Raw genomic sequence first — 25,196 nt, 5'->3', positions numbered from 1 at the left:
ATCTCCCACCATGAAGCCAACACCAGAGCAGGCCTATTTGCTCACGGGCAGAATCCACGGCGAGGCTGACGTGGGCCTGCCTGGTGCATGCACCTTGTCCTCCTCAGGGGACACACACACTGGCCCATCTCTCATGCCATTGTGAATTTCCCTCCCCCAGGAACACAGTCTTGCATCTGCAGCCTTTCAGGCACAGGTGTGAATACAGTCAGGGCTTAAGGAACGACTGGGGAGAAGTTCACGGACATGAGAACCCACCTATCTCTTACTTGCCTGCCCTCACTCAAACATCTCTCCTGTCTCATGCTTAAAATCCTATCCTCTAAGTGTTCACTTCTCTGGGTTGAGTAGGGCACCTTGTTTCCCTCGAGAAACTGGCTTGGAGTAGGTCATGAGCCCCTCTTTGAAATATCTCTGCCCATCCAAGACTTATAGTCTGGTGGACACATAACAGGACACTGGAGAAAGATTTAGTGATTTGTGATTGGGCTCATTTCACTATAGTGGGATCCTGGAAGCACTGTTAAAAAAAGAAGTTGCAGGAAGACTGACTAAAGGACAGACTAAGAGAAGCCAGTGATCCCACTGACCTGGGTAGCATCTTCAGCCTCTTTTGCTGGTGAGCAGCCTGAGGTTCCACAGCATGATTCCAAACCCTCCACTTCCACCTCCACTCTTCAAAGCCCCACCTGTGCACCCATAAACTCCCTGAGAAGGACACCCCACCTCCAGCCAATGGGATTCTTTTCCTTGGAAGATCCTGGCAGGCAATCCCATCTAGACTAACCAGTCTAGTGTGGTCCTTAATCTCTGCTCTGCTCACCCATGAGGAAACCATTCATGTGCTCCTCTTCCATGTTCCCTGGTCCCCACTTGGTTAGAATCTGTACAGCTGACGGGCTGGGGCCAGAAGTGGGACGATGGTGACCTCCGGAGAGGTGGAGGTCCTTGCATGGTGGTGAGCTCCCCTGCACCCTGCCCGCAATGGTTTCTTTGGGAACAAACACAAGACTCCCTCACTCCAGCTGTACCTCCCAGAGGAGACTGCTTCATCTGGGACTTCAGTGGTACATCCTATTACAGGAAAGTACAACCTGCTGCTCCTCTAGCAACCTTTCACCCTTTCCTGCCACCCCACACCCTGGTAATTTGCCCAGATGGGGTCACATCACCTCCAGCTCCACTCCTCCCCAGGAATAAAACTAATGGGCGCTGCATCCTTCCATCATAGTCTCACTACTCTTAAACTCCCCACAGGGATCATTCCACTTGCATACGCCAAGATCTTGTAGAGAGCCTGAGATAAAGTGTCCAGCCTCCTGTCTACATCTCCTATGTCACGAATGGGGTGCTTAGGGTGCCAGCAAAGGGGCATTTGTTACTCCAGTCACACCGAGGGTAGTGTGACTTGGTAAAAGGACTTTGCAGGGCTCTCTGACGGCGTCTATCAAAATTTGATTCTACTGTGTCCCTACCCTCAGTAGAATTTCAGCTTCATGAAAAGAGGAACATATGTGGGTCTTCTCTAATGTCTCCCCAGCACTTACAGTAGTATCAGGCACACAAGAAGGTACTTCAGAGATGTTTCCTTAGCAAAAGGTTTCCTTGATCCAGCAATTTCCATTGCTACGAACTTGTCTTAGAGAAATATTTACACAGCCACAGAAGTATGTGTACAATGAGAATAGCAAATTTCAGGGAGTGGGGGTGGGCTCTAAATGGCCATTGGTAGTCAATGACCTTTGGGAGGGTAAATGAAAGATGAAGTGTTCCTATCCTACAATGGAGCACCCACTGGCCTTGAAACAGAATAAGAGGAGCAAATTTGTACTGACCAGAGATTTTTATTTTATTGTTATTATTTTTTTTCAAATGGGGAGTAGCAGATCAGTGGTAATCCTAACTCAACCAGTGTCTGTAAGTGTATATGTATGTGCAGGTGCAATTTGTAAATACTGATAACAGGGACAAGACGGAAACACCTATCAGACTACAGTGGTCACCTCTGATGATCAAACTGGTGAAGGCAAGGCCTGGACAGCGTATTACATCTTCTGGGGTAGGCAACTGTACTTCTAAAATGGCCAAAATCATATTCAAAAGCAAATGCTTTCCTTTACAATATTTTTTTCATTTTGTTAAGCTGTAAGTCACATTCCATAAAATTCACCCTTTTTTGTTGGCTTTTACTATGTACATACGGTTGTGCCAACCGTCACCAACATCTAATTCCAGAAGAAACCCTACGCCATTAGCAGTCCCTGCCCAATCCCCCCTCCCAGGAGCCCTGGACATTTACTAGCAGCTTTATGTCTCTACAGATTTGTCCATTCTGGACATATCCACTAAATAGGATCCTACATTATGTGGCCTTTGAGTCTGGCTTCTTTCACTTAGCATAATGTGTCCAGTTTTCGTCCATGTTGCAGCAAGTATCACTACTCCGTTCTTTTTATGGCTGGATAATATTCTACTATATGGATACATCACCACAGGTGATATATTCATTATTTGGTTGGCACTGGGTTGTTGGCACTTTGTTGTGATTAATGCTGCTAGGAACACTCGTATACAAGTTTTTGTGGGGGCTTATTCTTTATTTGTCTTGGATATATATACCTACGATGGCATAACTGTGTCATACAGCAGCTCTGTTTAACTTTTTGAGGAGCTGCCAAACTGTTTTCCACAGCAGCTGTGCCATTTTGAATTCTCACCAGCAATGTATGAGGATTTCAATTATTCCACACCTTCCCCAACACTTGTTATTTTCGCTTTTTAAATTATATCCATATTAGAGGGTGGAAAGTTATAATTCATAGTGCTTTCAATTTTTGTTTTCCTAACGACTAATATTTTTGGGCATCTTTTCATGTGCTTATTTGGCATCTGCAGACCTTTTTTAATAGAAATGTCTATTCAAATGCTTAGCCCATTTTTTTAATTGAGAGAGACAGAGAGAGAGAGCGAGAGAGAGAGAGAGAGAGCACGCGCGCACACGCTCAAACAGGGGGAGGGGTCGAGAAAGAGAATCCCAAGCAGGCTCCATGCTGTTGGCCCAGAGACTGATTTGGGGCTTACTCTCATGAACCGTGAGATCATGACCTAAGCCAGAATCAAGAGTCGGTCACTTCACTGACTGAGACCCCAGGTGCCTCCCTTATCCCATTATTAATTGGGTTGTCTTTTTACTCTTATCTTGCAAGAGTTCTTTTTACATTCTGACTACTGGGCCCTTATCAGATATACAAATACTTCTTCCCATTCTTTTGGTTTTTTCACTTTCTTACGGTGTCCTTTAAAGCAAAAACTTTTTCTCATTTTGATGAAGCCATTTTTACCTAACTTTTCATTTATTATCTGTGCTTTTGATGTCCTAGCTAAGAATCCATCACCTAACCCAATGTCACAAAGATTTACTCCTACACCCTCTTACAGAAGAAGTTTTATAGTGTTAGTTCTTACATATGGACTTGGATCCATTTTGACTTAATTTTTATCTGTGGTATGAGGTTTGGACTCAAATTGATTCTTTTAAATGTTGACTATCCAGTTGTCCCAGCACCATTTACTAAAATGACTGCTCCTTCCCCATTTAATTGTCTTGGCACTGTTGTCAACAATTAACTCACCATAGATAGACGGGTTATTTCCAGACTCTCAATTCCATTCTGTTTACCTCTGAGTGTATCCTTAAATCAGTACTACATTGTATTCATTACTGGAGTTTTGAAATAATGTTTGAAATGGGAATGCACGAGTCTTCCACTTTTGGCTGTCTCCTGCAAGATTGTTTAAATTAATTCTGGGTCCATGAAATTTCCACATAAATTTCAGGAGCAGTCTCTCAATTTCTAAAAAGCTGCAGTTAGAATATCAATAGGAATTACACTGAATGCTTGGATCAATTTGGGGAATGTTGCCATCTTAACAATATCAAGTCTCCCAATCGATGAACACACACAGTCTTCCCATTTTTTAAAATTTGCTTTAATCTCTTTCAACTGTGTTTTGTAATTTTCAGTGTGTTTTGTAATTTTCAGTGTGTAACTCTCACACCTGCTTGGTTAAATTAATTCCTAAATATTCTTCTTACTCTATCGTAACTGAAGTTGTTTTCTTACTTACTTATTTGGATTATTCACTGCTAATGTACAGAAATACAATTGATTTTTGTATACTGATCTATCTTGCACCCTGAACCTGAAGTCTATTTTATATTTATTTTTATTTATTTTTAAATGTTTATTTAATTTTTGAGAGAGAGAGAGAGCGCGCGCGCACGCGCGCGCAAGAGCAAGCACAAGCAGGGGAGTGGCAGAGAGAGAAGGGTACAAAGGATCTGAAGTGGGTTCTGTGCTGACAGCAGGGAGCCCAATGCAGGACTCAAACTCACGAACCAGGAGATCATGACCTGAGCAGAAGTCAGACGCTCAACTGACTGAGCCACCCAGGTTCCCAAGTCTATTTTATATTTAAAGTGATTATAGCAACACAGGACTCAAGCCCAATCAACTAATGGAAAGACTGATTCAAACACCAACACTGACATCCTGTGACAGAAAAGGAAAAGAAGAGATACATTACATACAAGGGAACAAACAGGACAGAATGGGCAGACGACTGATCAGAATCCATGCAAGCCAGAATTTTCTGATTAATGCAAATGTTTCTTGAAAATGAAGGTGAAACAAAAACTTTCAAAGAAATAAAAAAGCTGATAAAATTCATTGCCAGAAGATCTGCCCTACACAACACGTTAAAGGGAGTTCCTCAGGAAGAAGGCAAATGAAATCCAAAGAAAATCTGGATCTATACAAAGAACTGAATAGTGCTGGATGTGGTAAAGTTGCGGGCGTATACGAATTTTTTCCTTATATTTAATCTCAGTAAAAGAAAACCATCTAAATAATAGTAACAATGTATTGTGGGGTTTACGACCTTGGTAGAAATAAAATGCAAGAAAACAATAGCACTAAGGCTGGGAGAAAGGACATGAAGGTACATAGTCCTACGATTCTGACAGTGTACAGGAAGTGGTATAATATCGTTTGAAGGCACAGTGTGAAAAGCAACAATATATATTAGAACCCCAGAGCAACCGTTTCGAAAAAATGTTTAAAGACATATAACTAGTAAGCCAATTGTGGAGATAAAATGGAATAACACCAAATGTTCAACTGATCCAAAATTATAGAGGGAATAGGAAAGGAAAATGTGAATAAAATATCCATAGGATAAAATATACAGCCAGATGGCAGACTTAAATGTAAACTGTTAACACACTAATTGTACACTGCCTACACATCAATTAAAAGACCTAATTTGTCACTTAAGATAAAAATAGAAAGACCCAACTACGTACTGTCAAAAGGAATCTCACTTTAAATATGAATACATAAATTAAGTTAAAAGTAACTGAAAGGAAAATTTATCGATAATGCTATGGTTTGAAAATGTCTCCTCCAAAATTCCTATGTTAAATCCTAAACCCCATACCTCCTAACCTAGGAGGTGTGGCCTTTGGAAGGTGATGAGGCCCTGGGGCAGAGCCCTCATGAATAGGATTAGGACCCTTATGAGAGAGGTTCCAGAGATCCTTTGTCCTTCCACTATGTGAGGACACAACCACAAATCTGTGACTTTGAAGAGGGTCCTCACTAGAACCCAACTATGCCGGCACCCTGATCTTGGACTTCCAGCCTCCAAAACTGTGAGATACCAAGTTTGTTTATAAGCCGCCCAGTCTGTGGTATTTTGTTCCTGCACCCCGAACACACTAAGACACATACACCCAGCAAACGTGAATCACAGGAAAAGCTGGAAGGGCTAAATTAATATTACAGAGAATATACTTCAGAATGAGGATTATCACAAGGGGAAAAGACAGATGTTACTTAATAAAAGAGGTCCAGTCATCGAGAAGATCCAAAAATCATGAATGTGCATGCATTAGTAAAAACTGATACAAGAGCTAAAAACTGATAAAACTAAAAGGAAAAACAGAGAAATCAGTTAGCTGAAGCCTTCAACATTCCCCCATCCACAACTGACAGTACAAGTGGACAACACAATCAGAAACTATATGGAGCAGTGGAGCAACACTATCAACAGCCATGACCTAACGGATGCTTACAGAAGGACAGCACAAGACACCATCTTCTGAAGTGCACACACAAGGTTCACAAGACAGGCCATATTCTGTGCCATAAAGTAAATCTCAACAACTTCTAAAGGGCTGAAATCATACAAACTGGGTTCTCTGACCGCAAAGAATTAAACAGAAATTAATTGCAGCAAGGTGTCTGGAAAACCACAGAATATTTTGAAATTAAATGGCATTTCTCAATAATGCAGGGATCAAAGAAGAACCTGCAAGAAGTAGAAAACCAAAACACAGCATATCAAAATCTGTAAGGTGAATCTACAACAATGCATTGAGGGGAATTTTTATCATTAAATATTTACATTAGAAAAGAAGAACTGTCTGAAATCAACTGTCTAAACTGTCACCTTAAGAAATTAGAAAAGCAAAATCAATTTAAACCTAAGGGAAGCAGAAAAAGTATAATGAAGGTTTGAACAGAAATTGACCTACTAGAAATCATAAAATCGATACAAAGGAATCAGTGAAACTAAGAGCTGGTTCTGTGACAGGACCAGTAAATCTAATAGGTTTAGCCAGACTGATAATAAGGAATGAGGGCAGAGTGACATGGATTACTAATATCACTACTGCCAGAGGAGACATCAATACAGATCTTTCAGACATGAAGTGGATGAGAAAATATTATTGAAAATATTATCCAAAAAAAAGATGAAATGGGAAAACCCCTTGAAAGGCCCTGGCTCGCAGGCCCCAGTCAAGAAAATAACACCACTAGCCTTATATCTGTCAGAGATTGAATTCACTAAATCAAACAGAAAACAAAAACCCTTCCCTCACATAAAACTCAAGGCTTGAATGGTTTCACTGTTTAAATTCTATCAAACACATATGAAAGAAATAGTGCAGGTTTGAACAAAGTCTTCCAGGCAACTGAAGATGAGGTCACACTTCCTAACACATGTTATAGAGCCAGCAATATCCTGATATGAAAGCAAGACAAAAAATTAAGAAAATAAATAACAGACTCTGGAAAAAAAAAAAAAAAAAAAAAGAGAAACCTCACTAGAGTCCAGAGCCTAGAAGGGAGAACCATACCACTTCAACGTCAATTACAGGAAGAACTGTCAGTTATAGACCCAACAGAAGAATAATCAACATGAAAGAATCATGTAGGCCCCAACAGGAAAAGATGTACATTGCATGTCCTGTAAGATACTGACTACGCCTCCAACTCAGCCAATGAGAAACTGTCATTACCCTAAACTCTTGCTTTTCTTCGATGGACTTTCATTCAAAACAACCCTTCCAACTTCCTCCTTCTTCTCCATAAAATAACGTTCCTCTACTTTGCTTATTGAACTTGCCTAGGATTTTGCCTTAGGTTGCTTGTTCCAAACTGTAATTCTCTGCTATTCCTGAATAAACTCATTTTTGCTGGTAAAATAACTGGCTGTTCTACTTTTGAGGCTAACAAGAGCAATAGCACTCATGAACACAGATGCAATAATCCAAAATAAAATATCGGCTGTTTGAAACCAGCAAAATAGAAAAAAGACAAAATACCATAGTGAAATGGTTCCACAGTTTTGAGAGTGGTTCAATGTTTCAGAATCACTCACGCTAACTGACCATAATAACAGACTAAAAATATATAAGCATCTCAATAGATGCATAAAGAGTATTTATTTGATAAATTTACTTGATAAAAACTCCTAGCAAACTAGGAATAAAGAAGGATTTCTAGCTTAGTCTCCTAGGGCTGCTGCAACAAAACTACCACAGACTGGATGACTTCTAAAAACAAGAGAAATCTATTTCTCATATTTCCAGATGCCAGGAAGCCCAAGATCAAGGTGCCAGCAGATTTGGGATGTGAGGCCCTGCTTCCTGCTTCACGGACCGCTGACTTCTTGTCCTCACATGGCAGGAGGGCCGAGGGAGCTCTCAGGGGTGGGTCTCTTTTATAAGGGCACTAATGCCATTCATGTGGGCTTCACCTGAATGACCTGATCACCTCCCAAAGGCCCTACCTCCAATCACCATCATACTGGAGAAAGGTTTCAACGTGAATGTTGGGGAGATGGCAAGATTCATTCAGTTTATTGGCAACATCCTTAAACCGATAACTGGCATCCACAAAAATATCTAAAGCTACTGTAATCGTTAATCCTGAAAGTCTGAATGTTTCCCTCCTGAGACAGGGAACAAGGTAAGTATGCATACTTTCACCACTTCTAGTCAATATTTTCCTGGCTGTTCTAGCCAATAAAAAAGTCAAGCAGAAATAAAGAAGTAAAGAAATAAAGAAGTAAAACAGTCATTATTCACTGGCAACACCTGAATCTGTAAGAAAAACCCATAAAACATTACTTGAATTAAGAAGCGAGTTTAGCAACGTGAAGAGACACATAGTCAGTATGTAAAAGTAAATTCTGCTTCCGTATACCAGCCATAAACAATTAAAAATGGAAATTTTCAAAAGCAACGCTACATAGTGCAATGCTGAAAAACAGGAGAAAGAATGTGCTGCCATTGTCCCCACTCCCCAACTACAGAGTTGTGGCTCAGAGGTTTTGAAGCAGATAGCTCCTCTCAGAGGAACAAAGTTCATTTGCAAAGGGGTGTTGAGGAGAAGGTCAAGCAAGCCCAAGGGCACTTGCAAAACAGTGGAGGTTGTGGTACAAGGCAAACGGTAGGAGACTGGTAGAAGTCTTGGACATAGAGGATCAACTGTAGGCTGGCCGGATTACCTGAGACAATCAGGGAGAAGAGACAGCTGCAAGGAGCCTGCCTAGGGTCAGAAAAACTCTGAAACAGTAACTTCAGCAGCTAGCCCTTCAAAGGAGCATGGATTTCACTGGTTTAGATTATGAAGCAATATATCCAGGGTATCGCTGAAAACAGTTGAACAAGTAGCCCACAGTCAGTGAACCGGAACAGCTGGGTGTGGTCAGGCAAAGAGACAATCAGAGAGAAGCCTGCCGCAACCAGTCATCCCAAGGGGACAGTAGGCATCCCCAAGTCGTCTCTCCCTGAGGACTAAAATCTGAAGCCTAACACAAGGGTGGGGGTGGGCGAGAGTAAGGAGAGAAAACAGACTCCACTAAAATAAACCAGCTAGACACTAAACAACTAGACAAGGAAACAGAGGTAACAAACCCAGGAAGGGGTGGGATGGATCAGTACCCAGTACTGCTCCAATATTTTAGATAGTTAGACAAGAAAAAAATTATGATAATTCAAAAAACAGGAAAGCATGAATAAGCAACAAAAACTGCCGGTGCTTGCAACCAGATGTCAGATTTGATAAAGAATTCAAAGTAGCTGTTATAATCAGGTCCAAAGAACAAAGAAAACCACAATCAAAAAAGTAAAGGAAGGTATGATGAAAATGTCACATCAAAGACAGAATAACAATAAAGTGAGAAAAATTATTTAAAAAAGAACCAAATACAAGTTCTGCAGTTCAAAAGTGCGGTAACTAAAGTGAAAAATTCACTCGAGGAGATCAACACTAGTTGAACTACCAGAGAAAGATTTAGCAATCTTGAAGACAGATGGACAGCGATTATACAGTCTGAAGAAAGTGAGGGAAACAAATGAAGGCAATAAACTGAGCTGCACAAACATATGGAACACTCTTAACACCAACACAGATGCAGGAGAGTACCAGAACAGAGACAGAAAGGAGCAGAAAAAAATATTCAAAGAAACAGTGCCTGAAAGCAACTCAATGAACTCCAAGTAGGATAAATGAGAGATTCATAGACACATCACAGTAAACATGCCGAAAGCCAAAGGCAAGGAGAAAATTGTGAAAACAACAAGAGAAAATGACCAGTCACTTATGAGGGAAATACAATTAATAGCAGTTTACTCAGCAGAAAATATGGAGGCCAGAAGGAACTAACTGGGTAATTAAAAAATTAAAAAATGCTCAACAACCAAGAATCTCATATCCAGTAAGCTATTTTTAAAAATGAAAGTAATGTTACTGAATTGGTTCCTTAGGTATAACAATTTCTTTTTGTCAGAATCTTCAGGGTTTTACACAGATAAGAGCATGTCATCTGGACGTGGAGGACTTGATGGCTACTAAAATAAACCAGACACAGAAAGACAAATACTGGGCCATCTCCCTTCTACGTGCAATCTAAAATAGTCAGACTCCTAGAAGCTGAGGGTAGAACAATGGCTGCCAGGGGTAAGGGGAGGGGTAAATGGTGAGGTGATGGTCAAAGGTACAAAGTTACAACTATGAAAGAGAAGTATGTTCTGGAGACCTACAGAGCGTAGTGCCTTTACCTAACAATACTGTGTTATATACTTAAAATTGCTAAGAGATTATCTTATGTTAAAAGTGTTCTTACCGCTAATGATAATCATATAATAACAACCACACCAACAAGAAGAAAGGGTTGTACATGTGAATACCTCTACCTATAGCTTTACCTATCAATCAGACCTCAATAAAACACACCTCTTTGGTACCACTAGTCACGGTAGTAATTTTTACATTGACTTATATGATTGTTAGATTAACTATTCTCGAATGATTTGGCTTAAACTCACTCCATGAAGGCAGTGATGTGTCTTGGTTTACTGTATCGCCCAGGCACCCAACACAGTGTCTACAGTGTCTAGGTAAGAGCTGAAGCTTATTTAGTGAATCATAGTTAAATGAATAGAGTCTCTCACCCTATATTTGCCACACACACACACACACACACACACACACACACACACACACACGGTTACCATCATACTTATGCAGCTCAGGGAACAGTGCCTGGGCAGCCACCCCCCAGCTGGATCAGGAGATGGAGGAGCACCAGTGGTGTTGCCAGATGGCGGCTTCGAGCTTCTGTAAGGTGAGGCAGCGTTACTCTCAGCAAGGCTAAGAAACTTTATGAGTCTGTCTATGGTAAAGGCTGAGACCTTTGTGCCTTCACACACTCAGTGTCCCCTCGTTACTGTTCACGGTGGGTCATCAGAACGCTCATCACTAAGTGCAGCGATTCCCTCCCGGACCTCGGACCAGGGTAACCTCTCCCCACAATACTAGAGCACTCTATTTTCATAGCAGAAAAGCAAGGCCAGAAAACGGGATTTTCGCTGTTTGTCCCCTCTTAATGTGTTTTCTCACCTTGTACTCACTTCCATGCTTCTTCTTTGAGTCACCCAACCCAACCCTGCTACTTCCCAACCAATGACTACAATACCTGTGCCTGCATCTCACTTGCTATGTAGGGCTCTACTGGAGGTGGCTGGATCTAACTATTGTACTATGCATTTGCTTTCTGTTTTCTCTTATGAATCCGTAGGCCTCCAGACTTCAAGTAACATGTTCCAGGTGGCCCACAAACGGAGAATGCTTCAGGTGAGGCTGCCACTCTCACCCACAGCGTGACCAAAGCAGTGCTACCTTGTAAGAACCACACACTGCACCCTGGGGGCCAAAAGAGAGCAAAAGTCTAAGAAATTTTAATAGAGATACTTATCTCAATAGCACAACTGTCTCTTCTTAGGGACAAGCAAGTTGCTGTCTGATTTGGTTTGGTTTTGGCCTGCATCGTCTGTGGCATTTTCATAGCCCTTGCAGACTTAGCTAACCTTCCATCCAAACCTCTCTGCTTCCCTCACTGCTCTGCTCTACTGTCCCACATAGCTCTCCTCCACTTTAAATGCACTGATTGGGTTTTCAGCTGGCAAGGATATCAAAGCAATTCATTATCTTGAAATGTCAAGATACCAAAGAGATCGAGTCTTTAGAAAAACGACTTTATAGGATTTTATCTGTTGTTTTGTTTCCAAACATTATATATACCATAAACTACTGTCCATAATGATCATGATGAGGATACCAACGCTGAAATCTGCCGCAGCAAACGCGTGTATAGACCTTGATATGAACCAGATCCCGACTTAGTGATGTGCCTGTATTGACTCGTCACCTCACAGTCTCTCGTGCACCTGAGACATCATGCTCTATCCAAGCACTGATCCAGTGTAATCAGGATAAGCTGTCTTACACGTTCACCTGTCTTTTGAACCAAAGGACACTGGACACTGAGGTGCACTGCAGTTTATGGCCAAATCCCATGTCTCTGTATGTTTTTCTCTGACCTGGATTTAACCCTGACCTTGCCCTTGCTGAGTAGGTGGCTCTGGGTAAGTTACTTCACCCCTTAACCTCTACGGGTCTCAGTTTCCTCATCTGGATGGAACAAGGGACGATACCCTTAAAAACACTTACCTCACAGTGCTGCAGTGGATACTCCATGAATTTTAAAATCATTGCTGTAGGGAAAGAGCTAAAAACAAATCCAGGCCTGTAGTAAGCCTCCTGAAGTGTGAGCTTGTATTCCTGTCTCTTTCCTTCTGCTTGTATCCATTATCCTTCCCTCCTGTTTGCTACTCCTTCTCTCTGCCTGCCCCCTGCACACTTTCACCTCATCCTCCACTCCCATTCTCTCCTCACTGCACCTTTCCTAAGACTCTCCAAACACACTGTTTACCACCTCCTCATGACTCAGTTCAGAAAATACTAATACACCAGCCTTTTGTTAAATGAATAATGAATATGAGTGGAAGAAAAACAAATGTTACTGATGAAAACTGGACTGTTAACAGCTTCGTATCTTTACCAGACTCACATCTTCCCAACAGACTGAACTCCCAATAGGAGTTCAATACAACTAATGGCTGTAGAAGCCACCACATGATGAGGTCCTTGGCCTTTACATTTCACTCTTTGAAATGTTTACGCAAATTTATACACTCGTGTTCTATCATCATCCAGTGACCACTTCATTTTCCAAACACTGTACAAAATGTGCACACAGGTCATTCGTTCTAATTTCCTAGAGAAGTTTCCATTCAAGTTTTCCATAGGAGCCCACGATGATGGAACCACGCGTTGCATTTAGGCTTCCCAATGGCCCATAAGGAGAGCTGAATACTCGTTATGCTAATAAAAACACGCCCTCCACCGTGCCCCACAGACTCAATTCCTGAGTCCCCAGGGAGCCGAAGTGATAGTGCTAAGTCCTTCCAGTGAGTCAAAGGTAGTCTTGACACCATCTGTCCAGAACATGCTTCCCGGAAATGTGGGAACAACAACAGTAACAACAACAGCTAGAATTGATCGGCAATTTGCCACATGCTGGGCACTGTCCTGATGACTTTTTTTGTCTTAACACAGTCAGTACTCTAAACTGCCCCCAAGAAGTAGCTACACTTACTACTAACTAGTGTTTCCACGTTGCTAATGGAAACGAGGCACACAGATGTTAAGTAACTTGCTCAGTGGCATCGGGCCGTAAGTGGTGCAGGCCCACGTTGCAGAAAATTCACTGTACTGTGTACTTGTTCAGTCAATATTAGGATCCAAGGGCCACTGCAAAATATTTAGGGTTACACCTAACATATAACACAAACTGATTTTATAGCACGGAACTGCATGGTATACAGAAATTTGATTTAACAGCAATCACTTAGATGGAAGCTTGACAGGGACTGGATTCAGGATACTCTGTGGAAACAATACTCTCCGAGCCTTGTTAGTACAGCAGACAGCACATCAGTCTCCTAGCTGAAGTTCTTGGGTTTGTGCATCAGAGAAGGCACCAAACTGTTGTCACTTCTGCACCCTCACAACAATGGAGAGAGAAGCCAGGCAGCAGAAAAACGGGACCACTGACTGCCCTGCTCCAGTAGTTCCCAGACAAGGAGTCCTCCTAAGTCAGAACCCAAGAAGTTTTTAAAAGTGCACATGCTATGATCCATACCCAGTGAATCTCATTTAGCGTGGTCACAATGTTAAGAATCTGTGATTTTTTAAAAAAATGTTTATTTATCGAGAGAGAGAGAGCGCGTGCGCGAGAGCGAACATGCACGTGAATCGGGTAGCAGCAGAGACAGAGGAAGAGAGAGAATCCCAAGTAGGCTCTGCACTGTTAGCATGGAGCCCAATGCGGAGCTCATTCTCATGAACTGTGAGATCATGTCCTGAGCCGAAATCAAGAGTCGGATACTTAACCAACTGAGCCACCCACGCACCCTAGAATCTGTGATTTTTAACTCTGCCTAGGAAACTCTCAAGAACTTTATTAAATCCCTGTGGTAGCAAGCCTGACTTCAATGTACTGACTCTTTCCAGACAAACACACACGAGAGACCAATCTGAAAGCACACAGAAAGCAGAACATAATGAGCACAGCCTGAGACTCAAACCAAGGGCAGGGCAGATTTTCTGAGAGGACATCACGACCCCACTGGACGTTCTCCATGAAAGCTTCGGTCTATCTCAAATCCATTCTCTTCGTGGCCAGTGGGTAGGGTTGGTGACAGAAGATGACATTAAGTTCTCATGATGGCACGGGCTTTTTTTGAGGACCACGTAAACCATATGGTGTGAGGTTATGCAATCTATTCTCCCCATGTCCTCGCAGCCTTTGGTTCATTCTTACACCCACACTCCACTCCACGTCAGCCTGGCGCAACCAGAACTTGGGCGCATGTCTTCCCTTCACCTATCAAAAACCTGCCTTTGACCTTAGGAGATCATCTCCCTCTTGTCCTTTCAGCTGTCCTGTGACATCATCTGCTGTCCCGAACAGGACAAAAGCTTAAAGCCCTTGCCCAGCCCCTTACTCTGGTGTCCATACCTAGAAAGGCTTGTCATCAATGAGGAGGAGAACCCCAGTCCCAGGAGCTAAGAGCCAAGACGAGCACAAAACCATCCGGGCGTGGACATTCCACAGCAGTGGTGACCTCTGAAATGAAGCTTTACCTCACATCTCAGCTGTCCCCTGAAACACGTTCTTATCACAGAAAGCAGGCAGAGGATGAGGGTGCCCGGAATCCTTCCCAGGGAGTACTTCCTGGGAGTACCATGCTGCCATGGTATTTCCTCTCACCAAATCCAGGCAAGGACCAGCATATTATGTGGGTTATAACCACAATGGCACATTTTGAAAATTTCAGAGGGAGACTGTGATTGTTGAAATGATTAAAGGGAAGTATCAGTATTTAAAAAGGGAAAGTTTCAGGGAGGCAAATCTTTTTGACAGAGACTTACATAAGGTGGATTTTCCATAAATGTTAACTTCCCTGTAAATTGAGGGATACTTGCATGTTGTTTTACCTGGGAAGGTACCAATAATCCTTGACTGTTTTGGAAAATACATCAATGAAAGCAATTCTGTTCATGGCTTTGCGTCTCATACAACATGCCAGTATCACTTGATATCTGTGGCTGTGCGTGCAGGAAATAGAATGAGGGGAACCCAAGTGTACTGACCGGATGGGTCTTCTCCAGGTTATGCTGTGAAAGGACCGGAGGAATTAAGTGGGAGATGTTCACAATGTGATCTGCCAGCGGTCACTGAACATTGCCACTTTGTTTCCATATCTGTCTCCCTCGTGTCTGCCTCGTGGAAGGTTGGAAACACACCTCTTGGTGTCTTCAGGCCAGAGGACCTGACACTTGGCAGAAGGCCAGTCCACACTTGTGGAATTGAAGTCAAATGGGAATGAATGGACCTAGTGTCATGATGATGAACCACACAGATGCCGGTCTGCAGAGGGCAGGAGGGACGTGCCACAGGTCTCAGTCTTAGGACCAATGCGGTAGGGTAAGACCAGCCTGCAGGACTGATCTCCATCACATCCCTCAGGGGTCCTAGATTTAACCAGTTAAAACAATCTGCACTAACCACAAAGGTCTAATGTAGAAAAACAGGTAACTTACTGCTTAGTTTTTTGTACGAACCTTCTTTTTAGCTGGCCTGACACACAAATTCAGGCACAGCACACACCGGTCGAGAAGCAGAACCTGACCTGAAAGTCTTCCAGGCTGAGGCAGTGTCGGGCTGGTCGGGGCACACACACAGGAAGGGTAATCCTAGCGGGCACACGTGATTCTCCTGAAACAGAGTTTACAATCGTTAGGGAGCCCAGAGCTGGACATACACCGAATCCGGCAACGCGGCTCACCGGGGCCTCAATGGGGCCTCCCGCCACGGGCCTTCCCCTCTAGGACTCCCTGTCCACTTGGAATATTCATTTGAGACCTTGGTTTTAGAGGGATGCCTGGAGGCAGTTATTTCCCAAAGTTGTGTCTGTCCATGACACCAGTTCATCCTCTCTCTGAGGGTGGAGGTCACATGGAGGTGCCATGCGTGCAACGCCCAGGAGCTGGGGCCACCCCTGCTGTCCCACAGTCAGAGCTCTGGCAGGTATGGCTCGAGGCTCAGGAGTCAATTTGCATTCGCAGTGCTCACAAAGGCTTACAAAGGCTTGCAAAGGCTGCACTGAGAGTGTTTCCTTAACAAAAAATAGAAAATTTCCAAGAATAGTCTGGACAGACACAGGCCATTAATGTCCTCGCCTCTTCCCTCTGCTTCTCCCCAGGTGCCAGGTTTGTTTTCTCCACTGTTACAAAATCAGTGCGTACAATTCTGGAACTGAACCTTTCCGTGTCTTTATTTATCCCCTGCTCTCCTCCAAACCTTTTGTAAGGAGGGCCTGTTAGCAAAAGGGACCAAAATATTTTCATAGAAAACTCTATTACATAACGAGAAAGACTCATGATCATTAGGAATTGTTCAGGATGAAATTCTGAATTTTCAAAATTTTCAAAACGGGTTTACATCACCTCCTGTCCCTTTTGTCTCTCTCCTTTATCCAGCAGCCAGGCTAGAACAGGTCATACCCTTGCTGGGGGCAGCTGCTTTGAACAGTGGCCCCACCTAACGTCTTACATCAGCTTTCTCAGACATCCAGGCACCAACAGCCACAACGTACAAAGCCACTTTTAAATCCTCCCTTTTCGCTCTCACTGCAAGTTTACTGAAACTCCTAGCAGTAAGTGGACACTTACCGGGTGACCATACAGGGGACATCCTGGTTGGAATGCTGGGAGGCGCAGCCACAGCAGCAGTAAGCCAGCTGAAGAAAAGGCTGGAATGCCTTCCCCTCCGTCTTTGCCTCTAGTTTATGTAAAGCTTTTTCTAGCCCAGGCAACCAATTAAATTTGTCTTCTCCCACGTGCAGGAGACAGCAAGTTAAACTTTCAACATTTTTGTTCACCTTTGGGAAGGTCTGGATCCTTTTCCCTGGCCTCCAGAGAATAAAGACCCAAGTCATTAAGTTGGCTACACTTGTTCACCTCATATCATCCAGCATGGCTAAAGCAGCCAAGGCATGCAGTGAGCCAACGCTCTTGGACTTGGACCTTTTATTTTTGCATTCCGTGTGTAACATTTACCTTTCAGAACAGCTCAGCTGCTCTTTCATATCGTGGGCACATCCATAGTCACTGAGGCACAAGCAGCTTATCATCTCTACCGTGCCATCCTTTCTTTACGCAAAGTCTTCCACCATATTTTAGTGAGTCAGGGTTTTCCTGCTAGTGAGTCCCATGGCTGCCACCATGGTTTCGGAGGTCCCAAGACCACCCTTGCTTCTGCTGCATCCCCAGGAGGACGTGAAGGTCATCCTCAGGGCTAAGATTTATTACAGCAAAAGGATAGAAAGCAAAATTGCCCAGGGGAAATGGTGCCCTGGGTAACATCTGGAGGAAACCAGTGCAAGCTTCCAAGAGTCCTTTCCCAGGAGAGTCACGCAATTTGTGCCTTCAGCAACAAATCATGATAACTCATGTGAAATGCTGTCTACCAAGGGTACCTCGTGAGTAACACAGCGTCAGAGGTTTGGGATGGAGGCTGGTCACGTAGGCACTGTCTGCCCAGCACAGACCAAGATTTCAGATCCCCAGAAGGAAAGGTATTTTCACAGATGTCTATGTGTTGAGATGTTTCATAGATGTTTAACATGAAACATATTGTTTGGACAGTTTAGGAAGAATAAAGCACCCTGCTCAGGTAGGGAATGGTGGGAAACCTTCTGAAATTCAAGTTCCCGGATGCAAGATAAGGGCCAACATGCTGATGTTTGTAAGCACAGTAGTTTCAGGCCTACTATGTTAACTCTTCTCTGCACAACACCCAATAACAAAGCTTCGAAATATATAACCAAGTCAGACAGAACTGAAGGATAAATGAACAAATCTACAAGTAACAGTTATAGAAGTCAACACTCTCTCAGTCATATGCAGAAGGAATAGAAGGAAAATTAGCAATATGTGGATGAACTGAACACTGTGAACTACCTGGATATAACTGACAAGTATAGAACCCTTCACATATGGAAGTTTCACCAAGGTGGACTGCATCCTGGGTCACGAAACACACATTAGAAGTTATAAAATAGTTGAAATCATACAGAGAATGTTGCCTGAGCAAAAGAAAAAAAAATCCCAATATGTAAGAAAACGTGAAGAGGAAAATCTCCAAACACAAGGAAATTACACGATACATGTCTAAATAATCCCATGGTGCAAATGGCAAGGCTCAAGGGAAATTAGAAAATATTTTGGATACTAACCCTTTATCAGATGAACTGAATGCAAATGAAAATACAACATATCCAAATTTGCAGGATGCAGCTACAGCAGTACTTAGTGTTAAATGTACCGCATCAAATGTTTGTATTAGAAAGAAGAAAAGACCCACGTTAATAATGAAAGCTTCCACCTTAAGAAACTAGAAACAGGACATAAAAATAAAGCAAGCAAATAAGAAAAACAGGATTTAGAGCAAATATCAGGAAAAGAATAGAGATAGTCAATGAAACCAAAAGCTGGTTCTTCGAAAAGGTCAATAAAATTCATAAATTTCTATCCAGACTGACACAAAAAGAAAGATAAGTAAAATACACAACTTACCAATATCCAGAATGAAATAGGTTACAGAATCCAGAGAATTTGAATGGATTCTAACAAATAATCTATGCACTTACATTTGGTAATTGAGATGGAACAGAACAATTGCTTGAAAGACACAAACTATTAAAGCTCAACCCAAACAAAACAAAACGAAACAAAACCAAAACAAACAAAAAACCACCACCCAGGTAATCTGAAAAACATACATATATTTCTAAAATATCATTGTTAAAAACTTTCAGGAAAGAAATCTCCAGGCCCAGACGGTTTCTCTGGAAAACTGTACCACACACTTAAGAACAAGTAACAGTGTGCTATCAACAACAGCCAAATTATGGGAAAAGCCCATATGTCCATTGACTGATGAATGGATAAAGAAGAAGTGGTACATATATATACAATGGAATACTACTCGGGGATTAAAAAGAATGAAATCTTGCCATTTGCAACAATGTGGATGGAAGTAGATCGTATTATGCTAAGCAAAATAAGTCAGTCAGAGAAAGACAAATGCCATACGATTTCACCCCTATGTCAAATTTAAAAAACATAACAGATGAACACAGAGGAAGGGAAGCAAAAATAAGATAAAAACAGAGAGGGAGGCAAACCATAAGAGATTCTTAAATACAGAGAACAAACGGAAGGTTGCTGGAGAGGTGTTTCGTGTGTGTGTGGGGGGGGGAGGGAGTGAGCTTAAATGCATCATGGGCATTAAGGAGGACACTTGTTGGGATGAGCACTGGGTGTTATATGTAAGTGATGAATCACTAAATTCTACTCCTGAAACCATTACTACACTATACACTAACTTGAATTTAAATTTCAAAAAATTCTACAAAAGTAGTAGAAATATAATAAGAAATAACAGCAATTCTACAACCTCTTCAAAGAAATAGAAGACAGGGACCACTTCTTGAATCATTTCATCAGACTGGCATTACCCTGATATCAAAATCAGATGAAGACACTACTAGCAAATCATTCAATAATATATAAAAAGAATAATACAACATGAGCAAGTTGGATTTACCCTGGAAATACAAAGCTGGTGCAGAATTCAAAAATCAGTTAAGAAATCATATTAGTGTATCAAAAAAAAAAAAGACCCACATGATCATATCAATTGATGCAGAGAAAGCATCTGACCAAATTCAACAGCCATTCATGATAAAAAAACATTCAGCAAACTATAACCAGAAGGGAACTTTCCTAACCTGGATATAGTGTGGCCACGCACTGAAGAAGTTCTCAGACACCAGACCGAGCGGGTGTGCAGGGCTGCCTCTGTGAGAGAGCAGCAGACTGCATATAGCCCTTATTTCATATTTCATTAGATAGAGGATCAAAGAATATCAAAGCATGGATAGAGAGCACAATGGACCTTTAGACATTAACCAGACATACATTTGGTGGCTACGTGAAGGCATGCAGGAGTACGTGAAGTTTTAAGGAGTGTCAGGGAATTACAGCAGGTTTTGTATCTTAACTGTCCTCTGGGGGATCATGGGGCTCTGTAGCTCATAATGCTACCACGTTCGACAGCCTTGAGACCAGAACATTGCTGACGTTTCAGCTATTGCCCCGTTCACCCTCCAGGACTTACAATACTTTCTCTAGAAACAACTCCACAATACAGAGCATCTTACAAAAATACCTACACCCTCCATCCTGCTTAATGAGGAAAGACTACATGCTTTCTCCCTAAGACCAGGAATGAGGCTACGATATCCACTCTCCCCTCTGTTAGTCAGTATTTTGCTAGAAGTCCTAGTCACTCCAGTAGGGAAAGAAAAAAGAAAGGTCAGGAAGGAGGAAATAAAACTTCCAATTCACAATGACATGATTATGTATGTAGAAAATCCCATGAAATTACAGAAAAAAACCTCCTAGAACCAATACGTGAATTCAATGTTGTCACAGCATAGAAGCTGAACACAAAAAAATCAAGCAACTTTCTGCATGCTAGCAATGAACAATTACATAACAAGACAAAATACAGAAACCACCCGCAGGTACCATTTACAATCGCTTCCCCCGTTCCAGTCTATCGAAACATACACAGGATGTATATGCTCAAAACCACAAAAAGCTGAGGAAAGAAATATAAGACCTAAATGAATGGAGACACATACTGTGTTCTTGGGTTGATCAAATCAAAATAATGTAGGCGTCAATAGGCCTCAAAGGAATGCAACATTTTAATACAATTCCAATAAAAAATCCCAGTAGGACTTTTTGGACATATAGACTGATTATGAAGTTTATGTGGAAAGGTAAAGGAACTAGAATAGTCAAATAATTTTGAAAATGAAAAACAAAATTGGAGGAGTAACACCGATTTTATGATTTACTGTGCAGCAACAGCCAAGATATGGAAACAATGTAAGTGTCCATGGAGGGATGAATGGATCAAGAAAATGTGCTATAAATACACAATGGAATATTAATTGGCCATAAAAAGAAAATCCTGACTTTTGCAACTAAATGGATGGACCCTGAATGCTTTACACTGAAAGAAGACAGAGAAAGACAAATACTGTATGTTCTCACATATGTGGAAATTTAAAAAGCCAAACTCATAGAAATAGAGATTAGAATGGTGTTTGCCAGGGGTTGGGGAAAACGGTGGTCTTGGGTACAAATTTCCAGCCATAAGAAGAGTAAGTTATGGGGATCTCACACACACACACACACACACACAATTTATATATATATATATATATATATATATATATATATATATATATCATCACCGTGTATACCTTAAGCTTACTTATGTTATATATCAATAGTATCTCATTAAAGCTGAAAAAATAAAATCATCCCCAGAATGTCCAGTGGGAGCCCCTTCAGGCTATTTTCTGTGTCCTTCTGACATCACCAAATCAGTCTTTGAACTGTCCCTTATTGTTGGTACCACAAGTTTCCTTGAACTGTCCTTTATGATTGGTACCACAAGTTGAGCCAGGCTCATTTGTCCTTTCGCTCTCCCAGCCTGGGAACCCATCACTGAATGCAGAATAATATTTAGAAGCCAGGACGTCGGGGCTAGGTGTACTTATTACTATTGGGATGTTGCTGTTTCCAGAAAGTTTGGAATACATGTATGTACACATTCAAACACACACACATACATATGTACATCTGTATCTATCAACATATGCACATACGCACACATACATATCATAAAGCATGAGTTCACATGGAGACCTCCAATCCCAATAGAACACCTCAGAATTTGTTTTCTTCCTTTCTGTATTTGAAATCTCCTCTTCCAAAAGTGAGAGTCGGGTCTTCCACATTTAGTGAGTTGACGAATCCTAAAGTATATAAGGCATCCCAGTTGCACACAGAGGCCCACCCTCACATGCTCTGCTGAACCAATCCCTGACCTTGACCTCCACACTCCACTGAAGTTTGAACCCTTGAGCCAGTTAGCCTTCTCCCCATCCAACCCCCAGGGACATCCTCCTTACTACCTTGGGCTCTGTCCCCAATGCAGTCTGCCCCTATGTATGGATGCCCTTCTCACTGTGCCTGGGCTCTGACTCCAAGTGTGGGATGCCCCTACATGCACACACTTGCCTTGCTCTGTAGCACCTAATGGCTTTAGGGCTGAACTGCTCAGGCACAACAGGAGGGAAGGGAAGGGAAAGAAAAGGGAGGGGGAGAGGTGAATATATCTCAATACAATCAATTAATTAAAGGGAATTGGGGCAAATCCAGGCAACATCATGAAGCCAGTGTGTTGGTTTTTTTTTTTTTTTTTTTTTCTCATTGCTCTCCAGCTTCCCCTTCCTGCCTCTCTTCTCTGCCCCATTTCTTTCTCAGTCCGGACCTCCATCAAGTGTAGAAATGTAATGAGGGGCATGATTCCCATATTATCGCTTATATCTGCTGGCTGGCTGACATCCAAACTGGATGGTGTGGGCCCTGCAGCTCTGACACTCAAGCCTCTCATGTCTCAAGTCTTTCATGATGAAGCACAAGATTTCACTCCTCTTAGCAATTTCAGGTGTAAACAGGAGAGAAGATTCTGGGCACTTCTTGGAGCCTCGGGTCCTTTATAAAATGGGGATGAAGACCACCTCCCTCACAGGTTGTGGGAAAAATAGAGACAGCAACACCAGACACCTTTCACTGCGCTCTATGTGTCAAACCAGTTTTGAGGGCTTTTGCCAGCATTACAGGACTCCTTGATATCCAGGAACACACTCAGTGGATTTCCCCTCAGTACTGTTGCACCTGCTGTACCTTCTGCCTGTAATGTTCTAACAATTGCAGGTAGTTCCACGGCCTGCTCCTTCACTTCCTCAGGAATCTGCTCAGTCATTACCTTCTGAGGGAGTCACTCCCTCATCACCCAGCATAAATACCAACATGATCCCCACATACTCCTTCCTCCAACCCGCCTTCTCTTTCTATGTAGCACTTGACATCCTCTGACACTCAATACATTTACTGGCTAACTCTAAGGAATAAGACACTTTGTCAGTTTTATCCTGTGTTGTACTTCCAACTTCCAAGGAAAGTACTCAGGCACACAGCCGGTGATCAGAAAATTCTTGTGGAAGGATGGCTGGGAGTCAGGACCTTTACACACACTTCTAAGTTGCACAGGTACCCTCCAAGACACGCACTGGCCCCATTTTATTGATGCTGACACATATTTAATCCTCAGGAAACAAATGACTTTCCTGATGACACACAACCAGGATTTGGGGGTCCGGGCTTTGGAATCATATCTGCCAGCTTCCAAACCCCTCAGTTCCTGGAAAGAGACCTCACAACCACAAAGATAAAAGATTTTACTTCTCAGACACAGACCCCAAACAGCTCAGATACCCAGGGACACCAAAAACAGATCCCTGAACACACCCTAAAAAAGATTCCAAAAATCTCTGCACAAAGAGCTTGCAACTTGAGTCACAGAATACAAAAAAAACAACAGAGACCATACACACTGAAACAACTCCTGCCCCCCCCCCCCGCAACAGATCAACGTGTTCACTCCAGGAAACAAATTAAATCTGCTCAGAGACCTCACATCCTAGAGAAGACTCCCAAACCCTGCAGACACCTCCCAAGCTATTACAAGGACCTCAAAATAAAAAGGGAAAGACAGAAGCCCAAATAACTCAGAAACATCACATAACCTTTATCTTTAAAGTCCCCAGACATTTCAGAGAACCCACACCTTGCACTCCCAAACAGCACAGATCCTTTACACCTTAAGATAATACCCCCCACCCCACGCAGCTCAGAGATATCACAACTTGAAACAGAATCACAAACAGCTCAGAGACCTCACACCTGGGGTGCAGACGCCCACACAGATCTCAACCCCACGGACATAAATGCGCAAAAAGCTCAGAAAATGCACCCCCAGATATACAGACACGCACGGCCTAAAGTCCTTATCCCGTGCCGTACAAAATCCACTCAGATAAAATATCCCATTCACTCACAATCTCCTAAAAGGCTCAGAAAGATCAAATATACTCAAACTGTGCCTGTGATGTCCTCTCTAGCCACACACATCCCCAAACTGCTTGACACACTCTACTTCCCAGGCAGGGACGCCAAACAAGCGCACAGACCTCGCCCTGGACTTAATTGATGGCGCCGTGCCAAATGCGCCCGACTAGGCTTGTGACCGAGTTAGGGCTGAACAAGACTGAAAGAGCTCACGTGAAGACAGTTGCACAGTCACGGCGCGCGTCCAGTGCCAGACTCTGGCTACAAGAGAGCTGTTGCGCCGAACCTCGCCACCGACTGGGGCAGCATCTTCAGCCCCTCGGGGCAGTCAGTCGGTGAGTAGTTCAACTCGGAGAAAAACCGTGCCCTCTGAAAAGCCACACACACAAACAAACCACACCCACACCCACACCCACACAAACACACACACACACACACACACCCCTCGCCCAGAGCTCCTGCCCTCGTTGTGCCTGACCCCGCTAGATAGCCAATGGGAACGGGGTAGACGAAGACAGGGGCGGGGAGTAGGGAGTTTTTCCGGAGCCATTTTGCGCCCCGGGAAGGGCTTACTCTAGCACACTCTCTCCCGGACCAATCATCACCCAGAAAGCCTCTGACCTCGCCCCCTATATATCGGAGAGCCAATCTCTCACCTCGTTGCTGCCCAGCTGGACGTAACCATGTAGAAACGGAGGGGTGGAGTCGGCGAAGTGCAACTGAATAAAGCGGCCTGAGACCCGGTGTTCACATAGGCTCACATGGGCAGGAAGAATGGAGTGGAGCGAGTGGGGAAGGACCTGGCGGCGCCATTAG

General features: G+C 42.8%; 1 protein-coding gene across 26 annotated transcripts in view; it reads right to left on the bottom strand.

The window, feature by feature from the left end:
- LOC102899716 (protein FAM156A/FAM156B-like) overlaps nucleotides 1–24,931 on the bottom strand; it is a 47,142-nt gene extending 22,211 nt beyond the window's left edge. For 5 of the 26 annotated variants that reach the window (XR_006593333.1, XR_006593335.1, XR_006593336.1 and 2 more), the window contains exons 1-2: nucleotides 24,594–24,931; nucleotides 15,885–16,038 (exon numbers count right to left, since the gene is read on the bottom strand). The gene's annotated coding sequence lies outside the window, so the exon portion shown is untranslated. Of the gene's footprint in view, nucleotides 1–15,863; nucleotides 16,039–16,769; nucleotides 16,954–16,994; nucleotides 17,235–17,381; nucleotides 19,335–24,593 lie in introns of those variants that run through there. The other 21 variants (XM_023249768.2, XM_023249767.2, XM_023249755.2 and 18 more) reach the window with 16 other exon arrangements.
- Nucleotides 24,932–25,196: the final 265 nt, after the last annotated feature.

Source organism: Felis catus, chromosome X, assembly GCF_018350175.1.
Source record: "Felis catus isolate Fca126 chromosome X, F.catus_Fca126_mat1.0, whole genome shotgun sequence".
Lineage (NCBI taxonomy): Eukaryota > Metazoa > Chordata > Mammalia > Carnivora > Felidae > Felis > Felis catus.
This window is presented reverse-complemented; position numbering and strand designations above follow the sequence as displayed.